Genomic DNA, 22,022 nt, shown 5'->3' with positions numbered 1-22,022 from the left:
TGAGTGGTTAGGCCGCTTAAAAAATCACCATCAAAGTTATTTGCAAATAATGATTTTAATAGAAATCTATAAAAGTGTGATTTAACAGAGTTCGATGGCAAGGTTCACTCTATTACTTATTAAATGAATGGAATATATATATAAAAAGAGAAAGAAAGAGGAAATCGAGCCTGAAGAAAATACAAGGAGGAAAAGGGGAGCCCTCCCATTGAGTCAGGAGGTTCAGAATGGACCCCCTTGCTTTCTAAACTCCTTCTCAGAGAGGAGCCTAGGTGTGGCTAGATCCACTCCTAGTCTCAGACTTGGTCAACGGTTTATGTCTAAGGATTATATGTATTTAGCAGCAGTTTAAGGTTTGTTTGCAGCAAGGAGAGAATCACAAAAATCTAGTAATAACTACTCATTAATTAATCTAGCATCTACAAAGTGATTAAATGAGGTTTACTATAATATTTGAATCTATTCACACACGCACAATAAGCCTAAATACTCATTACATGCGCAGTTAAAGACACCTATTGAAATATGCGCAGTTAAAGGCACCTATAAAAATTCCCCGCTGGGTTTAGCGGAATACTCACTTTAAATGACTGTCTCAACCAGCAAAAGTCAAACCTCGAGGAGCAAGGAGCGCCAGAGATCAGCTCATGCAAACTGAAGAGTTCGCAGCTCTGAGAAGCGTCCCACTCAGAGGGAGATTCTGGTGCAGCCCACTGCAGTCCAGGAGAGCTCAAAGGGTCTCACTTGGTACCGCTGTTTATAGGGTCATGACATGATTGACTTCAGGCATCAGTAAATTTCCACTCTACTTTCACAGCCCGTGTTGAAGATTACTGAAGTTCTCAAAAATTCCAGTGATGCTGGGACAAGATCCTCCTGAGTTACAGCCTAGATAAGATAGGCCCCACAAGGCTGCCAGGTGGTGACTAGTACAGACGAAAAATATGTTCCAAGGTTGTCAGGGCTGCCTCCCTGGTACAGACAGTGCTGTTCCCACCTCAGCCACGTAAGAGTTTTTGATACAGTCAAGGGACGCTTAACCACCAAACTCATTACACAAAGGCCAAGCTTTGATGGGAGTTACTTGAGATTGTAAAGCATCTTCGCTTCCCATGCTCTGCCAGGTGCACATGAAGGGGGGGGGGGCATGTGCACCACCACACCCCCTCAGTGAATAAAGATTGGGGCGTGCACAAGAGGTTGGAAAGGGACACAAGCAGGCAGATGACCTGAACTAACCAAAGATATGTTCCATGCCATAATAACATTATGTTCAGCAATAAAAACTGAGAGGAGGGGGGGAGTTAGGTACGTTAGCCATCTTTTGCTCGAGAACTGGCTGGGCATCAGTCTACCCATGGGAAGTGGTGAGTAATTGCCTTTGCATCACTTGTTTTCTTTCTTTCTTCTTCCACTTCTCCTTCACTTATGCCCATCCCTGTAGGTATTTAAAAGATGGGTAGATGTGGTGCTTAGGGACATGGTTTAGTGGTGGACTTGGCAGTGCTAGGTTAACGGTTGGACTTGATGATCTGAAGGGTCTTTTCCAACCTTAACGATTCTATGATTCTATTAAACTATTTTTATCTCGTCTCATGAGTTTTCTCACTTTTATTTTTCCTTTCCTTTCCTCTTTCCCTGTCCCACTGGGGGTGGGGGATGGGGAGTGAGCAAGCAGCTGTGTGGTGCTTAGCTGCCTACCAGGGATAACCCACAAGAGCTGTATAGATGGTTCAGCTACTGTTCTTGTGTGCAAATTTGTCTCTGAGCTATGAGGACAGCTAGACCATATCCTGATCTTCTCCACTCCAATTCTCAGGCTAGTAATTACAGGCAACCCTTCTCCTGTTCTCAATACAGTTCCTAGAGTTTCTGCGCCTTAACAAGCACAAGACCAAAATTATAATCACAGGATACTGATACAAAAATTCACGGATGCTTCTCCTCGCAGTCCGAATCCCCCAAGGGAGAAACGGAGTATTCAGAGAGTCCCTGAAATGAAACTCAATAGCAACGAAGTTACTATTAAGCAGGTATCCTTTATTGCAGCGCTGGGCAGCACTGGGGATTCTCCACCATAAGTGCTCCACCCATTTGGTAGACTTTCAGAGATTATATACTATAAAATCCTACATATTCACAGGATTTCTGAGAAATCATTTACATAAACATGAGATTTCCTGGAACTTATTAGTTGTCTCCCATGGTGGTCTTCAGGTGGTCTTTGGGGGTCTTCAGATGAAGGCTGGTAGTCGTCTTCACTGTGTTCGCTGATTGACCTTTGCTTCTGCGCAAACTCAGTCCTAGGATCACATAAACGGTGTCCTTCAAGGCTGTTGTCATTCTTTTGTGACTTCCTATCTTGGTTCATTTGTTCTCCCAAGGCCCAGTTGTCTGAGATGGGATTATCCCGGAGCCCCCTTATCTTACAACCATTCTAACTACTCCCTAAATCACAAAGGCCTTTCTTTTGTTTAGTTAAGTGACTAAGATATTTAAAATGTCCTCCTTGCCCCTAGGCTTTTCAGGAGGCATTTTGATGCAGTGGCTTTGTCTATCTTGGCTTTAACCCTTTCAATCCAGGCAACTGATTTTGGATTAATCTAAATGGGGAGACATCCTCTTAGACGCTGTAGTGATCCTGACCGGAAGACCATTGTACATCGAGGAGTTAGTGATCCGCAATACAGTTAAACTGAGTAGGCCCAGGTGACTGTTGTGCTGCGCTATGCTGCACGTACAGCTTGGCCTCCAGGCCTGTGTTGTGCTGTACAGATCCCTTGGCCACAGAATAAACTCAGCAGCTCATTGTACCAGAGGAGCATGCAGGCAGCTCCCCCTTGGTACTGGTGATTATGCCACCCGCGTGGCCTTGCTGTTATCTAACAGTGCAGCAAGAAGACGTCATGTGAACATCCTTTCTGTTTCACAGTGGAAATAATGAATAAATTGTTTTCTTGTAAGAAAAATCCTATAATACCTCGAATGACAAAAAGGGAAGAATCTCTTCTATGGACAGGGTCTTCCCAGCATGCTGTGCATGGATCAGAGGCCTGTTCAGTGCTACACCACCTGGGATTCCCAGCATCTAAAGGGATGTAAGATTATCTATACTAGTGTTGTGGTTTAACCCTGATAGGCAGCTAATCACCACACAGCCGCTTGGTCCCTCCCCCTGCAGTGGGATGGGAGAGAGAATCAGAAGAGTAAAAGTGAGAAAACTTGTGGGTTGAGATAAAGACAGTTTAATAGGTAAAGCAAAAGCCTCGTGCCCAAGAAAAGCAAAACAAGGAATTCATTCACTCCTTCCCATCGGTAGGCAGATGTTTAGCCATCTTCAGGAAAGCAGGGCTTCATCACATACAACAGTTACTTGGGAAGACAAACACTATAACTCCAAACTCCCCCCCTTCCTCCTCCTTTCCCCAGCTTTTATTGCTGAGCATGACATCATATGGTATGGAATATCCCTTTGGTCAGTTGGGGTCAGCTGTCCCAGCTGTGTCCCCTCCCAACTTCTTGTGCACCCCCAGCCTACTTGCTGTGGGAGCAGCATGAGAAACAGAGAAGGCCTTGACGCTGTGCAAACACTGTTCAGCAATAGCTAAAATCAACATGAACTTGCTGAGGGTACCCTCGGCCCCGTCATCCAGATGATGATCTTAAACAGGACTGGACCCAGGACCAACCCCTGGGGTACACTGCTAGTTACTGGCCTCCAACCGGACTTGGTGCCTCTGATCATCACCCTCTGGGCCCAGTCATTCAGCCAGTTTTCAGTCCACCTCACTGTCTGTTCATCCAGCCCATACTTGAACAGCTTGTCTATGAAGATCTTATGGGAGACAGTGTCAAAAGCTTTACTGAAGTCCAGGTAGACAATATCCACTGCTCTCCCCTCATCTACCAGGCCAGTCATTTCATCATAGAAGATTATAAAGTTGGTCATGCACGACTACCCCTTGGTGAATCCTTGCTGACTGTTCCTGATGACTTTCTTGTCCTTCATGTGCCTAGAGATGGTTTCCAGGATTAGCTGCTCCATCACCTTCCCAGGGATCGAGGTGTGGCTGACCAGCCTGTAGTTCCCTGGGTCCTCCTCCTTGCTCTTCTTGAAGATGGGGGTGGCATTTGCTTTCCTCCAGTCTTTGGGTACTTCTCTCAGTCTCCATTATTGATCAAAGATTATCGAGAGTGGCCTCTCAATGATGTCTGCAAGCTCCCTCAGCACTCATGGGTACGTACCACCAGGGCCCCTGCACTTATGAATATCCAGTTTGCTTAAGTGTTCCCTGACCTGATCCTCTTCCACCAAGTGTACTGTGGTGGGTTGAACTTGACTGGCTGCCAGGTGCCCACCAAACTGCTCTATCCCTCCCCCTCCTACAACAAGATAGGAGGGAGAAAATATGACAATAAGCTCGTGGGTCAAGATAAGGACAGGAAGATCATGCAGCAATTACCGTCATGAGCAAAACAGACATGACTTGGTGAAATTAAATTAATTTATTGGCAATTAATAACAGAGTAGGATAATGAGAAATAAGAACAAATTTAAAAACACCTTCCTCCTACCCCCTCCCTTCTTCCTGGGCTCAACTTCACTCCTGACTTCTCTATGTCCTCCCCCTGAGTGGTGCAGGGAGATGGGGAATGGGGGTTGTGGTCAGTTCATAACGCTTTGTCTCTGCCGCTCCTTCCTCCTCACACTCCTCCCCTGCTCCAGCGTGGGGTCCCACCCACGGGAGACAGTCCTTCATGACCTTCTCCAACATGGGTCCTTCCCACAAGCTGCAGTTCTTCATGAACTGCTCCAGCATGGGTCCTTTCCATGGGGTACAGTCCTTTAGGAGTGGAATGCTCCAGCATGGGTCCCCCACAGGGCCACAGATCCTTTCAGAAAACCTGCTCCACGGGCTGCAGCTCCTGCCAGGAGCCTGCTCCAGTGTGGGCTCTCCACGGGGTCACAGCTTCCTTCAGGGCACATCCACCTGCTCCGGTGTGGGGTCCTCCACAGGCTGCAGGGTGGATATCTGTTCCACCGTTAACCTCCATGGGCTGCAGGGGGACAGCCTGCCTCACCATGGTCTTCTCCACAGGTTGCAGGGGAATCTCTGCTCTTGCTCTTGTGCCCGGAGCACCTCCTCCCCCTCCTTCTTCACTGACTTTGGTGTCTGCAAAGTTGTTTCTCTCACATATTCTCCCAGCTGCTTTTGTGCAGCATTTTTTATCCTTTCTTAAATATGTTATCACAGAGGTGCTACCAGCATTGCTGATTGGCTCAGCTTTGGCCAGCGGTGGGTCCGTCTTAGAGCCAGCTGGAGCTGGCTCTATCCAACATGGGGGCAGCTTCTGGCATCTCCTCAAAGAAGCCACCCCTGCAGCCCTACCCGCTACCAAAAACCTTGCCACGTAAAACCAATACAGGTGCGTCTTCCTTGCTCTACCCTTTCTCCCTCGTCTCTGGGGCCTGGGATTCCTGAAGGCCAGTCCTGCTAGTAAAGACTGAGGCAAAGAAGGCATTCAGTACCTCAGCCTTTTCCATGTCCTGTGTCACCAGGGCCCCTGCCCCATTCAGCAGTGGGCCCACATTTTCCCTACTCTAGCTTTTGTCACCTATGTACTTGTAGAAGTCCTTCTTGTTGTTTTCGACATCCCTCAACAGAGTCAATTCCATTTGGGCTTTAGCTTTACTAATCTCATCCCTAGATGCTCGGACAGTATTTCTGTATTCCTCCCAGGTTACCTGTCCCTGCTTCCACTTTCTGTATACTTCCTTTTTGTGTTTGAGTCTTGCCAGGAGTTCCTTGTTCATCCACACAGTCCTCCTGGCATTTTTGCCTCACTTCCTATTTGTTGGGATGGACTGTTCTTGAGCTTGGAGGAGATGATCCTTGAATATTAACCAGTTTTCTTGGGCCCCTCTTTCCTCCAGGGCCTTATCTCACAGGACAGTGTTAAAAGTCTTACTGAAGTCAAGGCAGACTGTAGTAAAGATAAGGGCTGGCGACCGGAAGATCACGCGCTGTACGGAAAGAGTTAAGGGTTGACCCTCCCTTGTCTCCACCCCTTATAACACGCCTACTGTTGAGTGTATAAAGGTAAACTACTGCGCAATAAACATTGAAGCTGAACACCCACATTGTGTGTGCTGGCTGTTCCTTCCCCAGCCCGGGTCGGCTGGAGATCCGCCGGTATAACCTTGACATGTAACGAACGCTACATAGTGGTGACCCCGACGTGATCGGCTGCAGGTAGCAGCGATGGAGCTCGCAGAACTCGTAAAGGTATTAAAATTGGTAGCAACGGAGGTGGGCGAGGATGGGGCGATAAGGAAAAGGCCCACGGGCGACTGCATCCAATGGATGCTACGCCGGGGAGTGCTCGGCACTCCCACAGAAGTTTTCGACACCTCAAATTGGGGAAAAATACGCAATGAGCTGACAGAAGCGATCATAAATAATGTTGGAGGAGCCAGTGACTGGCTTCGCGCCTGGGGAACAGTAGAAAGGGTGCTTAAGAAGGGGTTTGCAGCAAAGCGGTGCTGGCTTGCCGCACGTAGCGCGCTGATGGGGCATGAATCTCCTGGGAACGAAAAGTCAACGGGTTTAGTTTCGGAGGGGACACAGGCTGGCTGGGAAGGAGTGGCCTGTGGGACACAGACGGAACTGTCGTTACTGGGGGCTGAGCCAACGGAGGAAGGGGAGGTGCAAGGAGGCTATGGCGCAGCGGGAACAAAGGAGTCGGGAAAGGTGTTCCCGTTACGAGTGGGGAGTTTAGGGCGGCCGCCCACGGAACCTTCGGCGCCCCCTGCACCGGCGGATCCGCCACTTCCTCAATACCTCTGGGGCGAGTTGCAACAATGTGTGGAAAGGGAGCTGACTGATAGGTTGCTGGATTGGGTCCCGGGGGCCGATGTGGGATCCCAGCGGTATCGTGAATTACGTGAAGGAAGATGGCAGGAAGGAGAAAAGGAGGGCAAGGCACTATCACCTTCTGAGGACGCCCCGTTGCATCCCAGTGATCGACGGGTGCTGGACACACAGAGAGCAGAGCACAGGAAAGGATCTGAGGAACAAGGAGAACCGGCGTCACAGCTGAGAACATCTGGGGAGGGGGTGGTAGGGCTCCCCCGGCACTGCCAGTGATACCTGAGCTACCAGAGGGACCCCCTACCCCTTGGGCAGTGGGAAAGCGAACTGGTATTCCCTCACAGTGGAGGGAGCCTGTACACGATTACCCCATGAGCTCTGGTAGCACTGAGGACGAAGGGGGCGACGAGGGATCCTCGATTGTTGCTTATCCTGTGTGTTTCCAAAGGTCCCCTCTGGGAAGCAGGGGTAAACCCTCGAGGGTTGCAGCCCAACCAAATATGGCAGTCTGATGTTACGATTTATGAACCCTTTAATCCACGTAAGTATCTGCATGTCACAGTTGATACCTGCAGTGAAGTTATTTTAGCCACTATGCATGCTAAACAAAATGCTCTCGCAGTTATTTTACATTGGCAGGACTGTATGGCGCAAGTTGGCATCCCACAAAAAATTAAAACATATAATGGAGCAGCATATGTCAGCAAGAAGACAAAGGACTTTTGCGCGCGCTGGGATATTCAGTTGAGTCATGGCATTCCCTACAACAGTATGGGCCAAAGCATTGTAGAACGCGCGCATCGCACATTAAAAGGGTTACTCGACCGACTTAGGGAGGGGGAAAATATAAGCCCAGGAACAGGGGTTCCCCCTCCCCTTGACCCTCCCTTATTTCGGGCACAGCGTCTGTTGACGACGGCACTAATTACCTTAAATCATACCATTTGAGGGAACACCTATAAAACCCAGACTGCAACCCAGGCACATTTCCGGCTCGATGAGAACGAAGGGCCTTACCCTTTGGTTCAAGTACGGGACCTGCAAACCCATGAATGGGGGGGGCCCGTATTCCCTCCGTTGCCTGGGACGTGGGTATGCGTGTGTGCAAACTGAGAAAGGGATGCTAGAATGGGTACCAAGTCGAAATATTCGACCGTATAAGCATTAATCAATTTATTGAGTCTTATCTTGACAGGTTACCATTTCCCTATGCATCCTGATGGTGTGGGGGAGCAATGAGGGAGCCGCGACGAACTACTGGCTGGATTGGGCAAAATCCATGAACGTAACGGATGAGTGTCTGTATATGCCGGCTATTGGACAAGCCTCTACCTGTCTATTGTTCACCCCCTACTTCACTAGAGATAAGGAGGACAGTTGCTGCCACAAGTCAAACCAGAGCTCCGCTATCCCAGGCTTACAAAACTGGAATGTTAATAACGTCATAATAGGCAACGATACATTGAATATTTCTAAGAGCCACACCAACGCGCTTGACCAACTATCTGATGCAATACAAGTAAACTCCCTTAATTTAGGAGCTATAGCTAACATAGGCAACAGGTTTACCAATATTCCCAAACCTTTAATAACCGGGCTCATAATCTTATTACTTATTCTTGTCCTTGCTATGCTATTACCCTGTCTATTACGCTTAATTATGCATTCTATGAGTCGTATACTAAGAAGTCTTACCACATATCGATTATTTTACGCGCAGCTTCCCCAGCGAGATCCAGAGCTACTGGAGCTAAGGGAGGGGGAAATGTAGTAAAGATAAGGGCTGGCGACCGGAAGATCATGCGATGTACGGAAAGAGTTAAGGGTTGACCCTCCCTTGTCTCCACCCCTTATAACACGCCTACTGTTGAGTGTATAAAGGTAAACTACTGCGCAATAAACATTGAAGCTGAACACCCACACTGTGTGTGCTGACTGTTCCTTCCCCAGCCCGGGTCGGCTGGAGATCCGCCGGTATAACCTTGATATGTAACGAATGCTACAGCAGACAATATCCACTGCTCATCCAAAACCAGTACACTATGCTACATCTTAAATTCTTTTGATATATACACATTTGAGAGAGAGAGAGATAAAGGAGGAGGTCTAAGTTGCAAGGGTAGAAATGAAAAAATCAATTACTGTTAGAAATGGAATTCTGCTATTTCCGGACTCCTTTTTCTCAACTCCTGTGCTCCCTCTGCTCTCAGAATAAATCCATCCTTTTCCCATATCTGCCTTAACAGTCTGCGAGATATTGACTTTCAGCAGCTTGAAAAGATGCTGTTACAGGCGAAGCATGAATTGGCCTCAACTGCCAAGTACTTCTCTGAGAGATAGCAATAGAGATTCTTAAGAGGCTTACTTTCTTTGCTTTTAATCAACACCACATTCTCTTCTCCTTAGTCTGAGTATGGCCTGGTCCTTATTTTAAAGGCTCTTCAGAGCAGGTAACACCTCTCTTAAGCACACCCAATTTCTGGCCTAATAATTTTCTGTCAAAGTAGAGATCTTTCCTTTATTGTTTTTTAAAAAGCTGGAATAGGCTAAATACCTCCCTAAAGATGCCTAGTATTTTTCCCCACAGTGTGGCAAATTTATTTATCCAAGAAAATCAGAAATTCTAAAAGAGATAGTATTACTAATTTTGTAATAGTGAAAAAAATGGACTTTTATAAACAAAGTTTTAGAATAAATTGGAGTATACATAGGCATTTGTTCCCCATATGGATGTGTTGTCTTTTTAATGATGCTTCATGAAATATGTGCATATTTTATGTTTGTTGTAAAGTATAATAAAAAGCAAAGGAGAATGCTTGTTTTTATTGCTACAGCATTGTCCTGGTTTCAGCTGGGATAGAGTTAGTTTTCTTCTTAGTAGCTGGTAGAGTGCTGTGGTTTGGATTTAGGATGAGAAGAATGTTGATAACACATTGATGTTTTGGTTCTTGCTGAGCAGAGTTTACACTAGTCAAGGACTTTTCAGCTTCCTGTGCTCTGCCAGGTGCATAAGAAGCTGGGAGGGACAATAGCTAGGACAGCTGACCCAGACTGGCCAAAGGGCTATTCCATACCATATGACATCATGCTCAGTATATAAGCTGGGGGAAGAAGAAGGAAGGGGGGGACGTTTGGAGTGATGGTGTTTGTCTTCCCAAGTAACCGTTATGCGTGATGGAGCCCTGCTTTCCTGGGGATGAACACCTGCCTGCCGATGGGAAGTAGTGAATGAATTCCTTGCTTTGCTTTGCTTGTGGGCGTGGCTTTTGCTTTACCTATTAAACTGTCTTTATCTCAACCCATGAGTTTTCTCACTTTTACTCTTCCGATTCTCTCCCCCATCCCACTGTGGGGGAGTGAGCGAGCGGCTGTGTGGTGCATAGTTGCTGGCTGGGGTTAAACCACAACAAGCATAAAAAGGAAATGCTTCCTGTTTCTTTTACTTTGTCATCTGTTGCTCGTTATGCATCTGCTTAATTTTATTCATGTGAATACAGCAAAAGTTTCCAAGGTGGATACTTACACTGCAATCTCTTTGGGAATTTTCTTTGTAGATGTTGTCTTTTAAGGCTTTGAAATACATTTTAAATATCTACCTTTAGCACCCTCAGGTCTGTAAAGACATAGCAGACAGTTCTACTGAAAACTTGGGAATATTATCTCCAGTGCTGTCACCATGTTGATGACAGTTTTCCATCACAGAATTAGTTACCCATGAATACAGTTGACTGTTCTCTAATTATTTCATAATATAGTGGGAAAATAACTTCAGAGAAGTTTAGGAAAAGATGTTGGGGAACAGCCACTGACACATACAAGTGCCTTTTAGTTGAGAATAGTCAGTACTTTGCACCTAGCAGCACTTGCACTTTATTTAAAAGGAGTCCATTTAAAATGCTTTCCTATAAATGTATTCCCAGGAAAAATAAGGGATCCAGAAATTATAGACTATGGATTTTGAGGATATTTCTTCCTATTGTTAAGATTTTTATGGAGTTAAAATACAGTTGTGAACTGTAATATCATCTATAAGAAATGCTCTAAAGGGTATTCTCATTATCAAGCATCTGAGAAAGCAATTTACATAAATACAGCTGCCTCAGCCATTCCCTTTACTTACTGTTTTGGGATGTAGATCTTCACTCTGAGATAAAGTTTATTGTCTCCTCTAGGAGTACTGTTAGGCATCATGCTCTAGAAAACAAAAGAACTTGGGTGATTCACCTGGTGATGCCCAGGTAAATAAAGGACCTGGAGAGACACAGATGTAGCCAGCAATCTATTGGGTATTGCCAAGTGAGACCTTCTTGAGCAACATCAATTAATCAGCCCCTGACAGCAGCAAACAATGAGCAATGCAGCATGTGTGCCACAAAACAAGGTCCCAAGAGAGCTTGCAGTAACTCTAATGGATTTACCCAGTTGCATCTTACAAACATTTCCCTCTGAAAACCAGGAAAAAAAGCCTATCAACAGCCTGTTTTACACATGTGCCTTCTGAGTGCAACTCTTATTTTCTACACACGCCTGGCTCAAATTATTGGTAAAGCACGCAATTGTGTAGGGCACCAGCCTACTGAGGACAGCAATGTAACTGTAGTCTTGCTGCTACTTTGTGGATGTCAGGGCAGTGGAAATGATAGTGGTTATTGCTAAGGGAGAGGCGGGAATGCTTAGGACAGCAGCTATTGCTGAGGATGCAGTTCTCCCATCCTCTTTTCCTCCTAGGACCTGGCAGCAGCAGCAAGTCTGGCTTTCAAGAGCTCTTTGCCAATGCTCAGGCCCAGCGTTTTCACTTTCCTGTACCCTTTTCATGCTAAGAACCCTTTTTCACTGGGATGGCAAAATTAACTTTTTCCTGTATTGCTGAGAGAAGCCATATTTACCTTGTTGATATCCCCAGCTCACTTTTTTATGCATGTCTCCAGAAAGGGAAAGATTAAATCCACATTTCAGCAACAGGGAAGGGAACTGAGGGAAAGGGGTTAAATACAGAACCAGGATCACTCCCAGGATTGCCACTCTCTCAATGTGCACTTGTCCTAGTAGCTTGCTTGGGCAATGACTTCTCTTCACCAAAATGGGCAACTCTAGTTGCTGCTGGAGGCCCTCCCTTTTCACTAAATCTGGACCACTCTCAGGAAGTAATCTCTCTCCTTTTTTCTTCTGTACCATTACTGTGCGTGCAATGAAATTTGAGGATCCTGGAGAAGAACCTTTTCTTATGGTTTCGAAACTTGGCACCCAATGAAAATTGGACAGGCAGCTTTGACCTGTGGAGAAGCAATCTTTACCTGGTTTCTTAATGGACCAGAAATATATTTCAGAAGCTGTCATAATTCAGGCACACATTTTCAAGGGAGCCTAAAGGAATTGTGTGACCTATTAGATTCCTTAGAAAACCCGTACATGGATATTATTTGATCAATGTTCTCAGATAAGAAATGCCATATCACAGAGCTCTGGCAAAATTGCTGGCTGTCTTGACAGTACTATAAAAGGCATGAGTTGTAAAGAATGTGGCAGTTTTCTCATCTCTTAAGCTGATTCTGCCACAACTGAATCACATACCCATTAAAAAAGAGCAATCTGAAAGGGATCTCAGGAGGTCGTCTAAGTTCAACCGCCTGCCCCATGGCATTTCTGATGGTTGTTTATGGCATGTAATTTCTGAAAGCTGTTTGTGACCTGTTCTTTAAATCCTCCAGTTATGAGCCTCTTATATCTTCCCCCAGGCCATTGATCCCAGTGCTATCATTACTTGTGGAAAGTTTTCCTAACACATAGTATTCATTCCCTTTGCTACAGTTCCATATTCACTGCTTGTCCTACACATGGTAGACGATGTGTTGAGCAACAGAGAGGGGCAATTTATTCCTATCCTCCTTTTTAGTTGCTTATGTATTGGGAGACAGTTATCTTGTTTTCCCCAATCTTCTCTTAAAAAAGTAAATAATTCAATTTTTCAGTGTTTCCTTAAGGCTTCACGCTTGTGCACATTTGTGCTTCATCGTTTAACATTTCTTGAAGTTTGCTGTCCATATCCACAGCTGAGAAGAAAAGCATGAAGATTATTGTTTTATCTTACTAATAACACTTCCATTTAGGCAACTAGTGTAGATACATGTGTACGGAGCAGGGCCATAGCTTTTTGCATTGCAAAACCCCTGTGTTGGTCCCTATTCTGCAGTTTTTGGAGGTTCTGTGGATATCTACATGTAAGTTTATGTTTACATCTATATTTGAAGCAAGATAAATTCCTTTTAGGCCTCTTCCAGACTTACATGATTTTATTTCGTCTTTTCTTGGAGCGGGATTACTGACTCTGACAAGATATATATAAAAGCTAGCTCTGTGTTCTAACAGATTCAGTTTCCCAAATATACCCAGAATAATTCTTTTCCTTCCTCCTGTATACTACTTGCTAGTAAGCACATTACCAAAACACCTAGCAGTTAATCATAGAATTGTTTAGGTTAGAAAAGACCTTTAAGATCATCGAGTCCAACCATTAACCTAGCATTGCCAAGTCCACCACTAAACCATGTCCCTAAGCACCACGTCTACACGTCTTTTAAATACCTCCAGGGATGGGGACTCAACCACTTCCCTGGGCAGCCTGTTCCAGTGCTTGACTACTCTTTCAGAGAAGAAGTTTTTCTTAATATCGAATCTAAACCTCCCCTGGTGCAACTTGAGGCCGTTTCCTCTTGTCCTATCACTTGCTACTTGGGAGAAGAGACTGACCCCCACCTCACTACAACCTCCTTTCAGAGGTAGTTGTAGAGAGCAATAAGGTCTCCCCTCAGCCTCCTCTTCTCCAGACTAAACAACCCCGGTTCCCTCAGCCACTCCACATATGACCTGTTCTCTAGACCCTTCAGCAGCTTCGTTGCCCTTATCTGGACACTCTCCAGCACCTCAATGTCCTTCTTGTAGTGAGGGGCCCAAAAATGAACACAGTACTCGAGGTGCAGCCTCACCAGTGCTGAGCACAAAGGGATGATCACTTCCCTAGTACTGCTGGCCACACTTTTCCTGATGGAAGCCAGGATGCTATCAGCTGCCTTGGCCACCTGGCCACACTGACGGCTCATATTCAGCTGGCTGTCCACCAACACCCGCAGGTCCTTTTCCGCCAGGCAGCTCTCCAGCCACTCTTCCCCAAGCCTGTAGCGTTGCATGGGGTTGTTGTGACCCAAGTGCAGGACCCGGCACTTAGCCTTGTTGAACCTCATCCAATTGGCCTCGGCCCATCGATCCAGCCTGCCCAGATCCCTCTGTAGGGCCTTCCTACCCTCCAGCAGATCAACACTCCCAGACAACTTGGTGTCATCTGCAAACTTACTGAGGGTACATTCGATCCCCTCGTCCAGATCACTGATAAAGATATGAAACGGAACTTGTCCCACTACTGAGCCCTGGGGAACACCACTTGTGACCAGCTGCCAACTGGATTTGACTCCATTCACTACCACTCTCTGGGCTTGGCCATCCAGCCAGTTTTCTACCCAGTGAAGAGTACGCCCATCCAAGCCATGAACAGCCACTTAATATGTCAGCTTACCCAAAAAGTTTTTGAAGCAGATCCAACAGCAGCTGGACTGCTGAGGCTTTCGTGCTTCCCAGTGTGATACAGGGGATGCCTGCACCATGATGGATGAAGAAGGATGAGCACTCTCACCATTGGCTAGGTAACTATTTTGCTCATAGAGTTATGAGTTCCAAGTTATGAATTAGAGAACTTGTAAGTGAGAAGCCTTGTGAATTAAGTGATGAATTGGCAAATTCCTGTATTAGACTAGTCTGTACAAAGGGTCTTGAGCCCTTGCTTGTTGTGTTTGTTTATTTCCCTTATGAACTCATAAAATAGAGTTTAATTTACAGAGTATGTTGTCCTGTAAATTTGAGAGATCCAAACAAACCGCAACACTGACTTTGATTCATGCCAAGAGGGGTCTGCCTGGAGGATTATAAACGAAATAGATGGAGTTATGGCACCTGGATTCTCTAGCTACTAAATATATAAATATACAGGGTAACACACATCAGCTAGCTGAAGATCAGAGAATCAGCATTTCTCTAATAGGAATGACATTAGAGCATTACCAAGTGTAGGCTTTGGGGCCCTAGGTAGGAGAGAAACTACAAATTGGTAACAATAAAATTAGCAGTTGAATACAATGTGTATTCATCTTCTCCAGAGATAAACCCCTCCAGACACTACTTTTCATGCTTGCATCAAGTTGACCTTTCTTTTGCATTAGCCGTCTCTGAAACTACTTTCTGCCCCATTGTGCTCAGAACTAAATGAATGGTATGTGTAGCTCACTCAAAACACCCAGGTCTTTCCAGCTGTATTCTATCATCCAATTATCTGGGATTGGAGTCTTTGACACTACATTGATTACCTAGGGGATATCTTTAACCACAAATCCTGAACATCTTCTGGCATTGCAATCCCACCTCATTTAGTAATCTCCTATTGCCCTACAGTACTTGTATAATTTGATTTACCATATCCTATAAGAGAATACATTATGCAAACACTGCAGTGTATTGCTCTCCAGCAGAGAACAGAGGTGACTTTTAATTTCCCAATCTCCTTGTCATGGTTTAACCCCAGTTAGCAACTAAGCACCACACAGCTGCTCGCTCGCTCACTCACTCCCCCACCAGTGGGATGGGGGAAAGAATCAGAAGGGTAAAAGGGAGAAAACTCGTGGGTTGAGATAAGAACAGTTTAATAATTGAAGTAAAATAAAATAGAACAGTTAAATAGGTAAAGCAAAAGCTGCGCACGCAAACAAAGCAAAACAAGGAATTCATTCGCTAGCTCCATCATGCGTGATGGTTACTTGGGAAAACGAATGCCATCATGCCAAATGTCCATCCCCCCCCCCTCCCCCCCTTCTTCTTCCCCCAGCTTATATACTGGGCATGACATCATATGGTATGGAATAACCCTTTGGCCAGTCTGGGTCAGCTGTCCTGGCTGTGCTCCCCCTCCCTCCCCCTGCACCTGGCAGAGCACAGGAAGCTGAAAAGTCCTTGACCAGTGTAAGCACTACTTAGCAAGAACCAAAGCATCAGTGTGTTATCGACATTGTTCTCATCCTAAACCCAAAACACAGCACTATACCAGCTACTAAGAAGAAAATTAACTCTATCCCAGCTGAAACCAGGACACTCCAGAACAGAGAATGTCTTTCTTCCAGGATTTGATAGTACTTAGACATTAGTCTGTTGCAAATCCTTTCACAGAAGTTCAGTTTTATCCCCTGCTGTAGCTAGATATTACAGATGGCTACAGCGGGCTCTCCAGTCAGTCAAGATCACTGCATATGCTTTTACCTTTTTGTCAGCTCAGTGTCCTCTAGAATTCAAACTCTCCTTCAAGCCTTTGTCCGCTGTTCTCACACAAGACAAAAATTTCAGTTCAGACATTTTAAGGGTGTAGTTAACAAGCTAGCAATAGCTGAGGGTTGAGACATTTTCAAACATTACATATTTGCTTTTTTAATTGACTATTTGTCCTTCACAAACCATTATATAACCCCTGCTTCTGTCATTAACAAGATCATAGTCAACAACACACTTCACGTTCTCAAAACACAAATTACTAACTTGTTTTGAGCCTATCCACCAGACACAGGATCTGTCTTTTCTTATGCTCACTCTCTCAGTGCTCTGGCAATTACAGTATATGTTAGTAGTATAGGTACCGCTAATATACAAGATAGGAAGTGGCAGGTGCCCCACCCACCAGCTTCCAGCAACATCAGGGGCCTCCCCTCTTCTGGTCATGTGCTCTGTTGTGATTGGCTGGCAGGACCCACCACCCCTTCCAGTTTACCCGGAAGTACATCAGACCCAGAAGGCCCTTCTCCTATATACACAGGGACTGCCATTTAGTTTTGCACGCTATTTTAGAACAGGGTGCCACTATTACAGCAGGGAGCTGCCATTTTGTTAAATGTCATACTGCTTTGTGACTGGCTAATGGCCATTTCTTGACACCATCATACCCATGCGTTCTCAAGCAGCCCTGTGATTGGCTGACAGGACTAGCTGCCCCTCCCAGTGCACCCAGAGGCACATCAGAAAAGGAAGCCCCTTGTCATTACATACAGGGAGGTTGTTACTTTTGACAGCATCATTCCCCACATTTTCATACTGCATTGTGATTGGCTGACAACCATTTCTTGAAACCATCACACCCATGTGTTCTCAGCCCTGTGATTGGCTGCCCACTTCTTTTGGACGAGGAAGTGCTCAGATATAAAACCATATACATTTCTATGCAACATATACATACATAGAAATATACATATACATACATAGAAATATATATATAAAGGAGTGTACATATATATGTACATATACATATATAGTGTATATGTACATACATATATAGTGTATATATACATATATAGTGTATATATATAAAGGAGTGTACAATATGTATAAATGAAAATTTTATTTATACATAGGTACACTATTTTATATATATGTGTGTGTATATGTATTTATATACATTTATACATTTATAAAGCTATAGAAAATAAATAGGTATAAAATGGATAAAACATTCTTTAATAAGAGCTAATGGAATAAATAGTTAAAATTTAAATGTGAATAGAAAGTAATTAAAAATAAAAGGCCAGGTCGGCGTCCCCTAATTTACCAGGCTACAGAAAAAGCCCTGACATGTCTGAAGTTTGGGGGGAACTTCAAGAGGGTGGAGGGGTGCCAAAAGCGGGGGGGGGCAGGGCATGTACAAGTTGGAATATGCCCAAGGGCTACAGACCCCTCCTAGGAAGCCCACCAAAGGGCCCCCAGCAGAAATAACATCATGTGCAAAGAAGGGCCCAATCCTGTGAGCCAAACTCAGAGGCCCCTACATCGGGGCCTGGCACAACAGGATGATCATGCAGGATTACTAGGGCAGACTTTGGACTTTGCACAGTGCTGCAAGACACAGGCAACGCTGTCTGCAAAAATGGAAAACCAGAACCAGATGCCAACTTCAGAAGAACATGTGCATGGGGACAATAAGGAAAAGACCCAAAGGGGATCCCAAAAAAGACCACACAAAACAGAAGAACCAGCCAATGGCCCTATGAACCGCAAACTGGATTTTGAGGTCAGTGTCACACAGAGAGGGCAGGTGATGGCGGGGGAGCTCCCTTTGCCCATGGTTGTGGGAAATCTTACAGCTACCTGTAAGACCGTTCTGGGGTGCAGGCTGGGGCTATTTGTGTTTCCTTGTCCTTAGGTCAATGCTGCAAATAAGAGACAGAAGACTGAACATGCAATCAAGACTGTCCTGTTAGATTGTCCTGATTACTGCAAAAGCAGCAAGATCCAGGCTTTGGGGCAGAGACCGCAGCCCCATGTTCTTAGAGACCACCACAGCTACTGCAGAAAGAGCAAGCGGATCAGTAAGAGCAATGGGGCTGGTGCAGAGCTGATGTGAGCAGCCAGAAAGGTGGCCTTGTTAGAAGGGGAAAATTGCTGAACAAAATAAAATGCCTGCCAGCCTGGGAGCTGTGAGCCTAGGAACTAGGCCTTGTAACCAGAAACATCCTTGAAAAGTGCAGCTGACCTCTTTGAAGTACAGCTGGGGTACCTAGAAACTTGAGACATCTGCAGATGCCATTGATAAGCACAAAAACAAGGAACTGTAACAGCAAGTTATTGTCTGAAAAGGTGAAAAATAGTCTGGAAAAAGGGAAAAACATCCTGAGAAAGTAAGAATCAGTAACTGCCATTGGCTGTTCTAACTGCAAGAACAGGAAAACAGTCTGGAAAAATAAAAATTGGCCTGAAAGAACAGAAAACATCATCATCTATTAGTTGTTCAAGGCAAAAAATAGAAATTAACAGCATCTATTGGCTGCTCAAAGTGGTGGTGTCCTATGCCCTTATGTCTCCAGGATATAAGAAGGACAATTTTTATCCAAAATGGAGTTTCTCTCTCTGAGCACTTCCTGTGCTGCATGTACTTTTCCTAAACAGGTTGAATTCCGCACAAACTTTCTACGAAATCTTGGATTCTCACCAGGGATGCCTGGCTGACTCCAGACTCTCTGACATGGATCATCTTTGAAGTGGGACTCTGTTACTTTATTGGTCCCCCTCTGGGCCCACTTTTGGGGTCAGTTTGGTTTGTCCTCCCCTCTTTTGGGGATGGTTGTGTCCCCCTCTGGGATTGGTTTGACCTGTTCTGAAATCTATTATCCATATAAGTAATCTTTCATAAGTATATCTGCTCTTATATTGTTGATAAGTTTGCTTCACTAATGATAAGTTTATAGTAACATGTAATAGTATACATCTACTTGGTTGTTACTGTTATTGGTTGTTGCTATAATATTGACTGCTGCCATACTATTGATTGATACTATATTATTGATTGCTGATAGTAATTTGTAATAGCTTGATACATATATATATATTCACTTTATTAATCATAGATATACTTGCTAGTGGTGATTTTTGTGGTATTTGTGGTAATCTGTAATAAATTAGAGAAATTTAGAGGATAAAAGCTTCCGTGTTAGGAACCCAAGGTCACGATCTTCTACACACCCGCAGACCAGGTAACCCTTTAGGTTCTGAGAAGAGCTGAAAGACCGTGATTATTATCTGGTACCAAGGAGTAGCCAGCAGGATGCTGGTGATAAAAGGGCTGATGATGGTGCTATGAGAGAGGCTGTCAGAAGTCAGGAATTGGTCATACAAGTGCTAGCTGTGCTGATAAGGCTGTGGCTATTGTTTATAGGACATTGTAGCAAAACACACAAACAAGGCCATTAATTAGTACAGCTAAACCAGTATTTTGGGGGTGCAACAGTAAGCAAATGATTTTAGCACACAAAGACCATGATTATTTTCAAGCACAGAGGAACAGCAGGCAGGATGGTGGTGATAAAAGAGCTGGTGGGGCTGTTAGTTCTGAGGCCTTGCCTTGAAGGCTAGCAAAACAGAAAAAACCTGTTAGAACAAAAACTGCTAATTAGGAAAGTTAAATGAATTTTGTGTTGCTGTAAGTGTCTTATTGGCAGGAGTTTATACAGAATCATAGAATCATAGAATCATTAAGGTTGGAAAAGACCCTTAAGATCATCGAGTCCAACTGTTAACCTAGCATTGCCAAGTCCACCACTAAACCATGTCCCTAAGCACCACGTCTACATGTCTTTTAAATACCTCCAGGGATGGGGACTCAACCACTTCCCTGGGCAGCCTGTTCCAGTGCCTGACTACTCTTTCAGAGAAGAAGTTTTTCCTAATATCCAACCTAAACCTCCCCTGGGGCAGCTTGAGGCCGTTTCCTCTCGTCCTATCACTTGTTACTTGGGAGAGGAGACCAACCCCCACCTCACTACAACCTCCTTTCAGGTAGTTGTAGAGAGCAATAAGGTCTCCCCTCAGCCTCCTCTTCTCCAGGCTAAACAACCCCAGCTCCCTCAGCCTCTCCTCATAAGACTTGTTCTCTAGACCCTTCACCAACTTCGTTGCCCTTCTTTGGACACTCTCCAGCACCTCAATGTCCTTCTTGTAGTGAGGGGCCCAAAAATGAACATTCGAGGTGTGGCCTCACCAGTGCTGAGTACAAAGGGACAATCACTTCCCTAGTCCTGCTGGCCACACTATTCCTCATGCAAGCCAGGAAGCCATTGGCCCTCTTGGCCACCTGAGCACACTGCTGGCTCATATTCAGCTGGCTGTCCACCAACACCCCCAGGTCCTTTTCCGCCAGGCAGCTCTCCAGCCACTCCTCCCCAAGCCTGTAGTGTTGCATGGGGTTGTTGTGACCCAAATGCAGGACCCGGCACTTAGCCTTGTTGAACCTCATCCAATTGGCCTCGGCCCATCGATCCAGCCTATCCAGATCCCTCTGTAGGGCCTTCCTACCCTCCAGGAGATCAACACTCCCTCCCAACTTGGTGTCGTCTGCAAACTTACTGAGGGTGCACTCGATCCCCTTGTCCAGATCATCAATAAAGATATTGAACAGGACCGGCCCCAGTACTGAGCCCTGGGGAACACCACTCGTGACTGGCCCCCAACTGGATTTGACTCCATTCATTACCACTCTTTGGGCTCGGCCATCCAGCCAGTTTTTAACCCAGCGCAGAGTGCACTTATCCAAGCCATGAGCAGTCAGTTTCTCCAGGAGAATGCTGTGGGAAAGCGTGTGAAAAGCTTTACTAAAGTCCAGGTAGACAACATCCACAGCCTTTCCCTCATCCACTAAGCGGGTCACCTTGTCACAGAAGGAGATCAGGTTGGTCAAGCAGGATCTTCCCTTCATGAACCCATGCTGGCTGGACCTGATCCCCTGGTTGTCCTGTACATGCCACGTGATGGCACTCGGGATGATCTGCTCCGTGACCTTCCCCAGCACTGAGGTCAGGCTAACAGGCCTGTAGTTCCCCAGATCCTCCTTCCAACCCTTCTTGTATATGGGTGTCACATTAGCTAACTTCCAGTCATCTGGGACCTCCCTGGTTGACCAGGACTGCTGGTAAATGATGGAAAGTGGCTTGGCGAGCTCCTCTGCCAGCTCCCTCAGTATCCTCAGGTGGATCCCATCTGGCCCCAGAGACTTCTGGGCATCCAGGTGGAGACACAGGTCGCTGACTGTTACCTTTTTGATAATTGGGGCTTCATTCTGCTTCCTATCTCCATCTCCCAGCTCAGGGGCCTGAATACTCTGAGGATGACCAGTCTGACTATTAAAGACTGAGGCAAAGAAGGCATTAAGTACCTCAGCCTTCTCCTCATCCTTTGTGGCAATGTTTCCCTCCGCATCCAACAAAGGATGGAGATTCTCCTTGGCCCTCCTTTTGTCGCTGATATATTTGTAAAAACATTTTTTGTTATCCTTAACTGCAGTGGCCAGTTTAAGTTCTAGCTGGGCCTTTGCCTTTCTAATTTTCTCCCTGCATAACCTAACAACATCCTTGTAGTCCTCCCTTATGGGGACCACAAGGGCCCTTAAATGCAAACTGTTTTTCTGAATGTGGTGGGCCAGTGAACACGCCTCCCTGAGGGTAGAAGATGACCTGCCTGGAAGGAACTTCCCAGTTACTGCAGCCCCTTTATAGAACAAGAGGCTGTCAAACACAATGAGGATGT

The 22,022-nt window shown here is 45.5% G+C and overlaps 2 long non-coding RNA genes across 2 annotated transcripts; one reads left to right on the top strand and one right to left on the bottom strand.

Annotated features, from left to right (window-relative positions):
* Positions 1 to 1,099: 1,099 nt before the first annotated feature.
* On the bottom strand, positions 1,100 to 16,567 carry LOC148054152 (uncharacterized). The gene is made up of 4 exons (XR_015707607.1): positions 16,500 to 16,567; positions 16,227 to 16,282; positions 10,993 to 11,066; positions 1,100 to 2,303 (listed from the first exon to the last, which is right to left on the bottom strand). It is a non-coding gene; the product is annotated as an uncharacterized LOC148054152 (long non-coding RNA).
* Positions 6,018 to 8,792, top strand: LOC148054153 (uncharacterized). Its single transcript, XR_015707642.1, has 4 exons — positions 6,018 to 6,287; positions 7,321 to 7,413; positions 7,495 to 7,615; positions 8,068 to 8,792. It is a non-coding gene; the product is annotated as an uncharacterized LOC148054153 (long non-coding RNA).
* Positions 16,568 to 22,022: the final 5,455 nt, after the last annotated feature.

This window comes from Nipponia nippon, unplaced genomic scaffold (assembly GCF_047370975.1).
Source record: "Nipponia nippon isolate SJK-2023a ecotype South Korea unplaced genomic scaffold, ASM4737097v1 scaffold_33, whole genome shotgun sequence".
In the NCBI taxonomy this organism is placed as follows: domain Eukaryota; kingdom Metazoa; phylum Chordata; class Aves; order Pelecaniformes; family Threskiornithidae; genus Nipponia; species Nipponia nippon.
The sequence above is the reverse complement of the archived record's forward strand: the minus strand, read 5'-3'. Positions and strand labels throughout refer to the sequence as shown.